This window comes from Lithobates pipiens, unplaced genomic scaffold (genome assembly GCF_037356315.1).
Source record: "Lithobates pipiens isolate NorthernLeopardFrog02 unplaced genomic scaffold, aLitPip1_a1.2 Scaffold_8, whole genome shotgun sequence".
NCBI lineage: Eukaryota > Metazoa > Chordata > Amphibia > Anura > Ranidae > Lithobates > Lithobates pipiens.
In genome coordinates, this window is record NW_027507903.1 from 598,857,600 (window position 1) to 598,870,039 (window position 12,440).

General features: G+C 43.4%; 1 protein-coding gene across 8 annotated transcripts in view; it reads left to right on the plus strand.

Moving 5' to 3' along the window:
- Nucleotides 1-12,440, plus strand: part of LOC143961269 (uncharacterized) — a 217,974-nt gene that overhangs the window by 101,116 nt on the left and 104,418 nt on the right. The window lies entirely within an intron of this gene.

Below are 12,440 nucleotides of genomic sequence, written 5' to 3' on the forward strand. Positions count from 1 at the left end.
AAACGATGCCGACAATTGCGCGGCAATAGAAAAATGTTTAAAAAAATGGCAAAGGGAAACCCCACACAAATATAAAAAGAAACGTTGTGGGATTCCCCAATATCCCTACCAGACCCTTATCAAAGCATGCAGCCCACAGGTCACGAAAAGGAGGATGAGCGTATGCCCCCCTCCTGAATCATACCAGGCCACATACCCTCAACATGGGTGGGTGGGTGCTTTGCTCTGCCCCCCTCCCACCCCAAAGCACCTTGTCCCTATGTTAATGGGGACAAAGGCGTCTTGCCGACAACCCTAGGCTGTGGTTGTCTGGGTATGCGGGTGGGGGGCTTATCAAAATCTGGAAGCCAGCTTTAACAAGGGGCCCTCAGATCCCACCCCCTATGTGAATGGGTGTCAGGCACATGGTACCCGTACCCATTCACCAAAATATAATAAAATACAGAGACAGTTTTTGATAACTTGTTAACAATAAATAAAATAATAATAATTAAATAAATCCCCCTTTCCTGATCTGCCAGGCTGCATGCTCGAATTAGGGCCTGGAAGGGATTTTGAGAGGGCCCACACCATTTTTTTTTATATTTTTTCTATTGCCGGCAATGGTATTGTATTTCTGGCAATTTAAATATAATTTCATGCATTTTCTTTTCTTTAGAAATTGTAATTTTTGCTTCAGCATATGCTTTCAATGCTACAGAAGCACCACTTTACAGTCAGACTAAGGGGAGCCCCCAGGCACTATATTTAAAGGGATTTTTCATTTTTATTGTTTCACTTAAAATGGGAACCCCAATTAAAGTGAAAAATTAAATAAAATAATTTCTTTAAAAATAGTGCCTGAGAAGTCACCTTAATTGATCCACAAAGTGGTGCATCTGTAGCATGTATAACACATTTGATATTATTATTATAATTTTTTTTATATTATTTATTTATTTTTATTTTTTGTGTATGTAACATGCTGCAGCAAAAAAATGTTTCTATTCTAAAGAAAAAAAAAATTAAATTTTTGAGTCAAATCACATTTAAATTGACTCCCAGTTACAATTTTCAACACCCGGCTATTTAAAGAAAAAAAAATATATAAAAAACGTTGTGGGGTACCCCCTCAGTCCATACCAGGCCCTTCTGGTCTGTTATGGATTTTAAGGGAAATCCTACCCCCCAAAAAAATGGCTTAGGGTCCAACTAAAATCCATACTAGACTCTTATCTGAGCATGGAGCCCTAAAGGTCAGGAAAGAGGGGGACGAGTGAGCGTCCCCTCCTCCTGAACCATACCACACCACATGCCCTCAACATACAGGGGTGGGTGGTTTGTTCCCCCCACCCCAAAGCACCTTGTCCCCATGTTGATGGTGACAAGGGCCTCTTCCACACAACCCTGGGCTGTGGTTTTCATTGTGGTTAAATATAAAATAGTGTCCCTCGATGCAAATCCATCATCAATCACAATGCCTACTGGACCCGCAAAATAGAAGAAAATAAAAAAACGATCCACCTCCTGGCAAGCCTTCCGCCGTCTGCCCAAACTGAGCTTTGACAGTTATTAGCAAGGGGTGGGGCCATCTGACTATGTCACCCGATGGCACTACCCTTTTCTGAGGTCAAGTGACGTCAGAAAGAAAATGTCTGTTTCTGGGCAGTTGCCGGCATTCTTTCCTTTACATCCATCTGTTAGTGGGAAAGCCGGCTGACAGATGATGAATCATGGTTGTTAAGGTCGCAGGAGGGCGGCTTCCCAGCCCACTGCTTAAAAACCAGCTATTTCTTCACACAAAATTTGAATCGGTCAATCATTTTTTGACCTATTTGAATTATAATCTTTCTGAAGTTGTCATTCGTTAGAAAATGAATAAACAAAATACATTTTAATGGATTTCAACTAAATTCATTACTATGCTTTACTATCTTATTCGGAGATTCAGATTCATCCGAACCTGCAAATAACCAAAAATTTGTCCGAATTTGCATTCGGACCGAAACTAATTCCACATCTCTAGTATACTATGATGTTCTTTAACCGATTGCCGCCCGCCGGCTGTCATATGATGGCCAGGTGGCGCGGCTCTTGTTGTGGGCGGGTGTCATATGACGTCCCTCCATTTAAACAGGGAATGCGCACAATCGTGTGCACGCATCCCTGTTCCTTCAGTGGCAGTGTGTCACAAAAATGAACCATTCAAAAGACTCATTATGCCTCATAGATTATACATTGGCGTGTTTGCTTTCCAAAATGGGGTAATTTTTTGGGTAATTCCACTGTCCTTGTGCTCAGGGACCTTCAAAGTGTGATAGGTAGGAATGAAATGAGATATGTAATTTATGCTTCTAGAACGCCTGAAGGTACTACTTCAATTTTGGGCTTCTGTATGTGGCCAGGCTGTGTAAAAGGCTCACACATGTGGTATTGCCATACCCAGAAAGAGCAGCAGAATGTATTTTGGGGTGTCATTTTTGCTATATACATGATATTTGTTAGACATCCAGTATCTTATAAATTGACAACTTTGTTAAAAAAAATGCGTTTTCATTTTTTTCCACATTTTCCAAAAACTTTTGGGAAAAAATGAACCATTCAAAAGACTCATTATGCCTCATAGATTATATGTTGGGGTGTTTGATTTCCAAAATGGGGTAATTTTGTGGGGAATTCCATTGTCCTGGTGCTCCAGGACTTTCAAAAGTGTGGTGGTTGAGAAATGAGATGTGTTGTTTATGCTCGTAGAACGCCTAAAGGTGCCATTTGAATGTTGGTCCTTTGTATGTGGCCAGGCTGTGTAAAAGTCTCACACATGTGGAAGAAAAAGGAATTTTTTTCACCAAATTTATGGTCCTTTTTTATTTATAGCACAAAAAAAATTAAAAACCCACTAGTGATTAAATACCACCAAAAGAAAGCTCTACTGGTGTGAAAAAAAGGAAGCAAGTTTCATACGGGTACAGCGTTGCATGACTGAGTAATTGTTATTCAAACTGTGAGAGCGCTGAAAGCTGAAAATTGGTCTGGACAGGAAGGAAGTGTAAGTGCACTGTATTGAGGTGGATAAATCAAGAGCAAACACTGCCACTGTAGGAATGCCGAAAGTTTCTCTGGGTCCATCGAAAAAACCAGCAGTGGAAATTACATTACCCAGGAATTTAACCTGTTCACGATGGAACTCGCACTTCTCCAGTTTACAATAGAGGTTGTTCTCTATTAGTTTCTGAAGCACGTGACAGACATCTGTGTGGGGGCTCTCCAGGGACTTGGAAAATATGAGGATATCATTGATATAAACCACTGCACATAACTGCAACAAATCTCGGAGGACATTGTTAATTCCTGGAAAACGTCTGGGGCGTTACAAAGGCCAAAAGGCGCTACGATAGCATAATGGCCTGCTCTGGTATTAAATGCAGTTTTCCACTCGTTGCCCTCCTTAACCACTTCAGCTCCGGACCAATAAACACCTTAAGGACGAGAGGTCTTTTTGCAATTTCGCACTGCGCTGCTTTAACTGGTAATTGCGCGGTCATGCAATATTGCACCCAAACGAAATTTGCGTCCTTTTCTTCCCACAAATAGAGCTTTCTTTTGATGGTATTTGATTGCCTCTGCGATTTTTTTTTTTGCGATATAAATGGAAAAAGAGCGAAAATTTTGAAAAAAAAAGATATTTTCTTCTTTTTGTTATAAGAAAAATCGAATAAACTAAATTTTAGTCATACATTGAGGGCAAAATTTATTCAGCCACATGTCTTTAGTAAAAAAAATGTCAATAAGCGTATATTTTTTGGTTTGCGCAAAAGTTATAGCGTCTACAAACTAGAGTACATTTTCTGGAATTTACACAGCTTTTAATTTATGACTGCCGATCTCATTTCTTGAGGTGCTAAAATGGCAGGGCAGTACAAATCCCCCCCAAATGACCCCATTTTGGAAAGTAGACACCCCAAGGAAATTGCTGATGGGTATGTTGAGCCCATTGAATATTTATTTTTTTTGTCCTAAGGGATTGAATAATGACAAAAAAAAAAAAATAATATTTTTTTTTACAAAAAGTTGTCACTAAATGATATATTGCTCACACATGCCATGGTTATATGTGGAATTGCACCCCAAAATATATTCCGCTACTTCTCCCGAGTATGGGGATACCACATGTGTGGGACTTTTTGGGAGTCTAGTCGCGCACGGCACCCCGAAAACCAATCACCACCTTCAGGATTTCTAAGGGTGCAAATTTTTGATTTAACTCCTCACTACCTATCACAGTTTCGAAGGCCATAAAATGCCAATATAGCACAAAACCCCCCAAAATGACCCCATTTTGGAAAGTAGACACCCCAAGCTATTTACTGAGAGGCATGTTGAGTCCATGGAATATTTTATGATTTGCCACAAGTTGCGGGAATATTACAAACTTTTTTTTTTTTGCACCAAGTTGTCACTAAATGATATATTGCTCACACATGCTATGGGCATATGTGAAATGACACCCCAAAATACATTCTGCTGCTTCTCCTGAGTACGGGGATACCACATGTGTGGGACTTTTTGGGAGTCTAGTCGCGCACGGCACCCCGAAAACCAATCACCACCTTCAGGATTTCTAAGGGTGCAAATTTTTGATTTAACTCCTCACTACCTATCACAGTTTCGAAGGCCATAAAATGCCAAAATAGCACAAAACACCCCCAAATGACCCCATTTTGGAAAGTAGACACCCCAAGCTATTTACTGAGAGGCATGTTGAGTCCATGGAATATTTTATATTTTGCCAAAAGTTGCGGGAATATTACAAACTTTTTCTTTTTTTGCACAAAGTTGTCACTAAATGATATATTGCTCACACATGCTATGGGCAGAAGTCAAATTACACCCCAAAATAAATTCTGCTGCTTCTCCCGAGTACGGGGATACCACATGTGGGGGACTTTTTGGGAGCCTAGCCATGTACGGGACCCCGAAAACCAAGCACTGCCTTCCGGATTATATATAAAAAACAAACTAACCAGAGTCACCCGTAACACTTATACGGTGATCAGTGGTGAAAGGGTTAACTAGGGGCAATCAGGGGGTTCAAATTTTTATTAGGTAGTATATGGGGGTCCCTGGCGCTATATAAAAACCTGACGGGGAACCTAAATAACTAACTGGCTAACCAGCGTCACCAGTGACACTTATACTGTGATCGCTGGTGAAAGGGGGTGAAAGGGTTAACTAGCAGCAATCAGGGGGTTAAAACCATTATTGGGTAGTATATCGGGGTACCTAGCGCTATAAAAACCTGGCGGTGAACCTAAAAAAATAACTAGCTACCTGGCGACACTAGCGACACTGATGCAGCGTTCAGAAAAATTATCGCTTAGTGACACTGGCAAAAGGGGGTGAAAGGGTTAACTAGCGGAAATCAGGGGGTTAAAACCATTATTGGGTAGTATATCGGGGTACCTAGCGCTATAAAAACCTGGCGGTGAACCTAAAAAAATAACTAGCTACCTAGCGACTGTAGCGACACTAATGCAGCGATCAGAAAAACGATCGCTTAGTGACACTGGCAAAAGGGGGTGAAAGGGTTAACTAGCGGCAATCAGGGGGTTAAAACCATTATTGGGTAGTATATCGGGGTACCTAGCGATATAAAAACCTGGCGGTGAACCTAAAAAAATAACTAGCTACCTAGCGACACATGCAGCGATCAGAAAAATGATCGCTTAGTGACACTGGCAAAAGGGGGTGAAAGGGTTAACTAGCGGCAATCAGGGGGTTAAAACCATTATTGGGTAGTATATCGGGGTACCTAGCGCTATAAAAACCTGGCGGTGAACCTAAAAAAATAACTAGCTACCTAGCGACTGTAGCGACACTAATGCAGCGATCAGAAAAATGATCGCTTAGTGACACTGGCAAAAGGGGGTGAAAGGGTTAACTAGCGGCAATCAGGGGGTTAAAACCATTATTGGGTAGTATATCGGGGTACCTAGCGATATAAAGACCTGGCGGTGAACCTAAAAAAATAACTAGCTACCTAGCGACACATGCAGCGATCAGAAAAATGATCGCTTAGTGACACTGGCAAAAGGGGGTGAAAGGGTTAACTCTAGGGGCAATCAGGGGGTTAAATCTTTATTGGGGGGTGATAGGGGGCTACCCTGGACCTAACACTAACTGTCCTGACAGTTTTTACTGTCACAACTGACACTGAATGCATTGATCAGTAAAGAAATGATCAATGCAATCAGTGACACTGTGACTGGGGGGGGAGGGGGGCGGGGGGGGATCGGGGGGCAATCGGGGGGGGGGGGGTCGGGGGGGGGGTTTGTGTGCCTGTGTGTACCTACATGTCAGTGTAGTGTTGGTGCACACTTACTATTAGTCTTCTCCTCGTAGTCCGGTCAAAAAGACCGCCCCGAGGAGAATGACATCACTTCCTCCTTCCTGTGTAAACAATACACAGGGGAGGAAGCTTCTCATTGGCCAGGAGCGATCCAGAGGGGGTGGCCGAAAACCAACGGCCATCCCCTCATCACAGAGCGCTCCTGGACCGAATCGGACCGCCGTAAACAGCGGGAGGGGGTCCGATCGGACCCCCCACCCGCTGGAAGGCAATCACGTAAATCTACGTGATTGTGCCTGCCTGTGCCATTGTGCTGACGTACAATGGCAATACGGCGGTCCTGAAGTGGTTAATTGGTCTGGACAGGAAGGAAGTGTAAGTGCACTGTATTGAGGTGGATAAATCAAGAGCAAACACTGCCACTGTAGGAATGCCGAAAGTTTCTCTGGGTCCATCGAAAAAACCAGCAGTGGAAATTACATTACCCAGGAATTTAACCTGTTCACGATGGAACTCGCACTTCTCCAGTTTACAATAGAGGTTGTTCTCTATTAGTTTCTGAAGCACGTGACAGACATCTGTGTGGGGGCTCTCCAGGGACTTGGAAAATATGAGGATATCATTGATATAAACCACTGCACATAACTGCAACAAATCTCGGAGGACATTGTTAATTCCTGGAAAACGTCTGGGGCGTTACAAAGGCCAAAAGGCGCTACGATAGCATAATGGCCTGCTCTGGTATTAAATGCAGTTTTCCACTCGTTGCCCTCCTTAACCACTTCAGCTCCGGACCAATAAACACCTTAAGGACGAGAGGTCTTTTTGCAATTTCGCACTGCACTGCTTTAACTGGTAATTGCGCGGTCATGCAATATTGCACCCAAACGAAATTTGCGTCCTTTTCTTCCCACAAATAGAGCTTTCTTTTGATGGTATTTGATTGCCTCTGCGATTTTTTTTTTTTGCGATATAAATGGAAAAAGAGCGAAAATTTTGAAAAAAAAAGATATTTTCTTCTTTTTGTTATAAGAAAAATCGAATAAACTAAATTTTAGTCATACATTGAGGGCAAAATTTATTCAGCCACATGTCTTTAGTAAAAAAAATGTCAATAAGCGTATATTTTTTGGTTTGCGCAAAAGTTATAGCGTCTACAAACTAGAGTACATTTTCTGGAATTTACACAGCTTTTAATTTATGACTGCCGATCTCATTTCTTGAGGTGCTAAAATGGCAGGGCAGTACAAATCCCCCCCAAATGACCCCATTTTGGAAAGTAGACACCCCAAGGAAATTGCTGATGGGTATGTTGAGCCCATTGAATATTTATTTTTTTTGTCCTAAGGGATTGAATAATGACAAAAAAAAAAAAAAAATATTTTTTTTTACAAAAAGTTGTCACTAAATGATATATTGCTCACACATGCCATGGTTATATGTGGAATTGCACCCCAAAATATATTCCGCTACTTCTCCCGAGTATGGGGATACCACATGTGTGGGACTTTTTGGGAGTCTAGTCGCGCACGGCACCCCGAAAACCAATCACCACCTTCAGGATTTCTAAGGGTGCAAATTTTTGATTTAACTCCTCACTACCTATCACAGTTTCGAAGGCCATAAAATGCCAATATAGCACAAAACCCCCCAAAATGACCCCATTTTGGAAAGTAGACACCCCAAGCTATTTACTGAGAGGCATGTTGAGTCCATGGAATATTTTATGATTTGCCACAAGTTGCGGGAATATTACAAACTTTTTTTTTTTTGCACCAAGTTGTCACTAAATGATATATTGCTCACACATGCTATGGGCATATGTGAAATGACACCCCAAAATACATTCTGCTGCTTCTCCTGAGTACGGGGATACCACATGTGTGGGACTTTTTGGGAGTCTAGTCGCGCACGGCACCCCGAAAACCAATCACCACCTTCAGGATTTCTAAGGGTGCAAATTTTTGATTTAACTCCTCACTACCTATCACAGTTTCGAAGGCCATAAAATGCCAAAATAGCACAAAACACCCCCAAATGACCCCATTTTGGAAAGTAGACACCCCAAGCTATTTACTGAGAGGCATGTTGAGTCCATGGAATATTTTATATTTTGCCAAAAGTTGCGGGAATATTACAAACTTTTTCTTTTTTTGCACAAAGTTGTCACTAAATGATATATTGCTCACACATGCTATGGGCAGAAGTCAAATTACACCCCAAAATAAATTCTGCTGCTTCTCCCGAGTACGGGGATACCACATGTGGGGGACTTTTTGGGAGCCTAGCCATGTACGGGACCCCGAAAACCAAGCACTGCCTTCCGGATTATATATAAAAAACAAACTAACCAGAGTCACCCGTAACACTTATACGGTGATCAGTGGTGAAAGGGTTAACTAGGGGCAATCAGGGGGTTCAAATTTTTATTAGGTAGTATATGGGGGTCCCTGGCGCTATATAAAAACCTGACGGGGAACCTAAATAACTAACTGGCTAACCAGCGTCACCAGTGACACTTATACTGTGATCGCTGGTGAAAGGGGGTGAAAGGGTTAACTAGCAGCAATCAGGGGGTTAAAACCATTATTGGGTAGTATATCGGGGTACCTAGCGCTATAAAAACCTGGCGGTGAACCTAAAAAAATAACTAGCTACCTGGCGACACTAGCGACACTGATGCAGCGTTCAGAAAAATTATCGCTTAGTGACACTGGCAAAAGGGGGTGAAAGGGTTAACTAGCGGAAATCAGGGGGTTAAAACCATTATTGGGTAGTATATCGGGGTACCTAGCGCTATAAAAACCTGGCGGTGAACCTAAAAAAATAACTAGCTACCTAGCGACTGTAGCGACACTAATGCAGCGATCAGAAAAACGATCGCTTAGTGACACTGGCAAAAGGGGGTGAAAGGGTTAACTAGCGGCAATCAGGGGGTTAAAACCATTATTGGGTAGTATATCGGGGTACCTAGCGATATAAAAACCTGGCGGTGAACCTAAAAAAATAACTAGCTACCTAGCGACACATGCAGCGATCAGAAAAATGATCGCTTAGTGACACTGGCAAAAGGGGGTGAAAGGGTTAACTAGCGGCAATCAGGGGGTTAAAACCATTATTGGGTAGTATATCGGGGTACCTAGCGCTATAAAAACCTGGCGGTGAACCTAAAAAAATAACTAGCTACCTAGCGACTGTAGCGACACTAATGCAGCGATCAGAAAAATGATCGCTTAGTGACACTGGCAAAAGGGGGTGAAAGGGTTAACTAGCGGCAATCAGGGGGTTAAAACCATTATTGGGTAGTATATCGGGGTACCTAGCGATATAAAGACCTGGCGGTGAACCTAAAAAAATAACTAGCTACCTAGCGACACATGCAGCGATCAGAAAAATGATCGCTTAGTGACACTGGCAAAAGGGGGTGAAAGGGTTAACTCTAGGGGCAATCAGGGGGTTAAATCTTTATTGGGGGGTGATAGGGGGCTACCCTGGACCTAACACTAACTGTCCTGACAGTTTTTACTGTCACAACTGACACTGAATGCATTGATCAGTAAAGAAATGATCAATGCAATCAGTGACACTGTGACTGGGGGGGGGAGGGGGGCGGGGGGGGATCGGGGGGCAATCGGGGGGGGGGGGGGGTCGGGGGGGGGGTTTGTGTGCCTGTGTGTACCTACATGTCAGTGTAGTGTTGGTGCACACTTACTATTAGTCTTCTCCTCGTAGTCCGGTCAAAAAGACCGCCCCGAGGAGAATGACATCACTTCCTCCTTCCTGTGTAAACAATACACAGGGGAGGAAGCTTCTCATTGGCCAGGAGCGATCCAGAGGGGGTGGCCGAAAACCAACGGCCATCCCCTCATCACAGAGCGCTCCTGGACCGAATCGGACCGCCGTAAACAGCGGGAGGGGGTCCGATCGGACCCCCCACCCGCTGGAAGGCAATCACGTAAATCTACGTGATTGTGCCTGCCTGTGCCATTGTGCTGACGTACAATGGCAATACGGCGGTCCTGAAGTGGTTAATTCACACAAGATTATATGCCCCTCTCAAATCAAGTTTCCTGAAAAAAGTTGCTCCCTTGAGGCAGTCAAATAACTCTGTAATCAACAGAATCGGATAAACATTCTTTTTTTTTTTTTTTTTTTTATTTCAATAATTTTTATTGAAAATTTTCAGCAGAACAAAATAGATGAACATTCCTTATGATAAGCAAGTAAAATCCACCTTTGCATATACAAAGCTAATCTAGACTAACAAAGATCTAGACAAAAACCTAACAGTACAGATCTGTATAACAACCAGACATGGTGTTGCCATATCAACTGTAGTATCATGGACCCATAACATTCAGTGAATTCCCACCGTGGAATATGTCCAGGTAAGGCTCACGAGCCCGAAGCCCCCTGACGCCCCAAACGGGATCAAGCTGCAGACCAGGGGTTGGTCTCACTCACTAAGACCAGGGCACTCCCCACCCATCCCATCCGAGTTCCAAAATTTAGGATACTGCTAGAAAATTGTGTGACTAATTAGTCCAAAACATAGCTACTGTCTGTCTTATAACCCCATTCGGGGCGCAACATAGTACACCAAGAGAGGTGGCGAAGGAGGAAAAAGTGAAAACGTGTGAAATAGTAGAAAAGAGAATAAAGAATGTAAATTGCTATTCAGGCGTTACCTGCCCTAGAGACCAGGGTTCCAGGCTGCACCCCCGGAATAAGAGAAATATTACACTTTGTTGCCCAAGGTTCCCAGATCAACCGAAATCTCTCTGTTTTGTCTTTCCATTTGGCCACTACTTGTTCTTGTACCATAATCCAAGTTACCTTGGTTCTAAACATCTTAAAGGAAACCGTGTGTTTCTTCCAGGCTTTAGCTATCGTAACTTTGGCTCCAAGAAAAATAAAAAACGCCAGTTGCTGCAAATGTCTGGGTAGAGTCGGGATAATGTGATTTAGTAGGGCTGTACTGGGATGTGGTGCTATGGTGGTCCCGGTAATGGAGCTAACCGTGCAAAACACTTTCCGCCAAAAAGTGCGGATGCGTGGGCAAGACCACCAGACATGAGACATGTCACCTTCCAGACCACAACCCCTGAAGCACACTGACGAGGAGCCCGGATAGATTTTGGCCAGCCTGGAAGGAACATAGTACCATCTAAATAAAACTTTGACACCCGCCTCGATGAGCGAGACATTCAGGATACCTTTGTGAGCTCTCATCGCAGCCCCATACCATTGTTTCGACTCCCAGGTGTGGCCCAAGTCAGCTTCCCAAGCCCGAGCATAAGGGGGCTTGTTGTCCGTCTTCAAAAGAGCTGTGTAGATCAGTGAAATGCCCTCCCTCTGGTCCGTAGCCTGAGCACACCATTGTTCATATTGTGTTATAAAAGGGGGAAGTGGCTTGGAGGTCCAAATGGAATTTAAAAAGTGTGAGAGTTGTGTAAATCTGTATAATTCCGAATCGGGCATATCTAGTTTCTTCCTGCAGTGTGTTAAAGATAGAGGGCCTGTGGGGGAAAAGAAGTGTCCAATTCTGTATAACCCCTTATCCATCCACCATTTAAAGGCTTCTATATCTTCCCCCGGGGGGAAATCCCCATTGTGGAAAATGTGTGTTAGCGATCTCAGTGGGGAGATCAGCGAGTCCCGTTTAAAAAGGTTAGAGCTCAGCGCCATGGAGTGTGAAAGGGTGGGAGCTAGAATCGCCGGTTTACGTTTAGGGTTGCAACTCATCCGGAAATCTATAGTGTGGTGAGGAGTAGACTGTCGTTCCATCAACAACCAGTCCGGTTTTACAGCACCGGAGAATAGATATAGATATCTGGGCCAATTGCGCCGCTTGATAATAGAGGGACGCGTTTCGGAACATCTCATTGGTTCCTTTATCAACCTCTGAGATGTTCCGAAATGCGTCCCTCTTTGATGACTGCTTCCTGTTTTGCTTCCTGTTTGTGGTCCATGCTGGTTGCTGGTTATTGTCTCCTGCCGCTGACGTCACTTCCAGGATCCTCGTGTTTTGAGACTGTGATTGCGGACTGGCCTGTCAGTTCTCTTGGAGCTCCCTGCTGTTTTTCCTGTTGGCATCCCCTGGACCTCCCTGCTA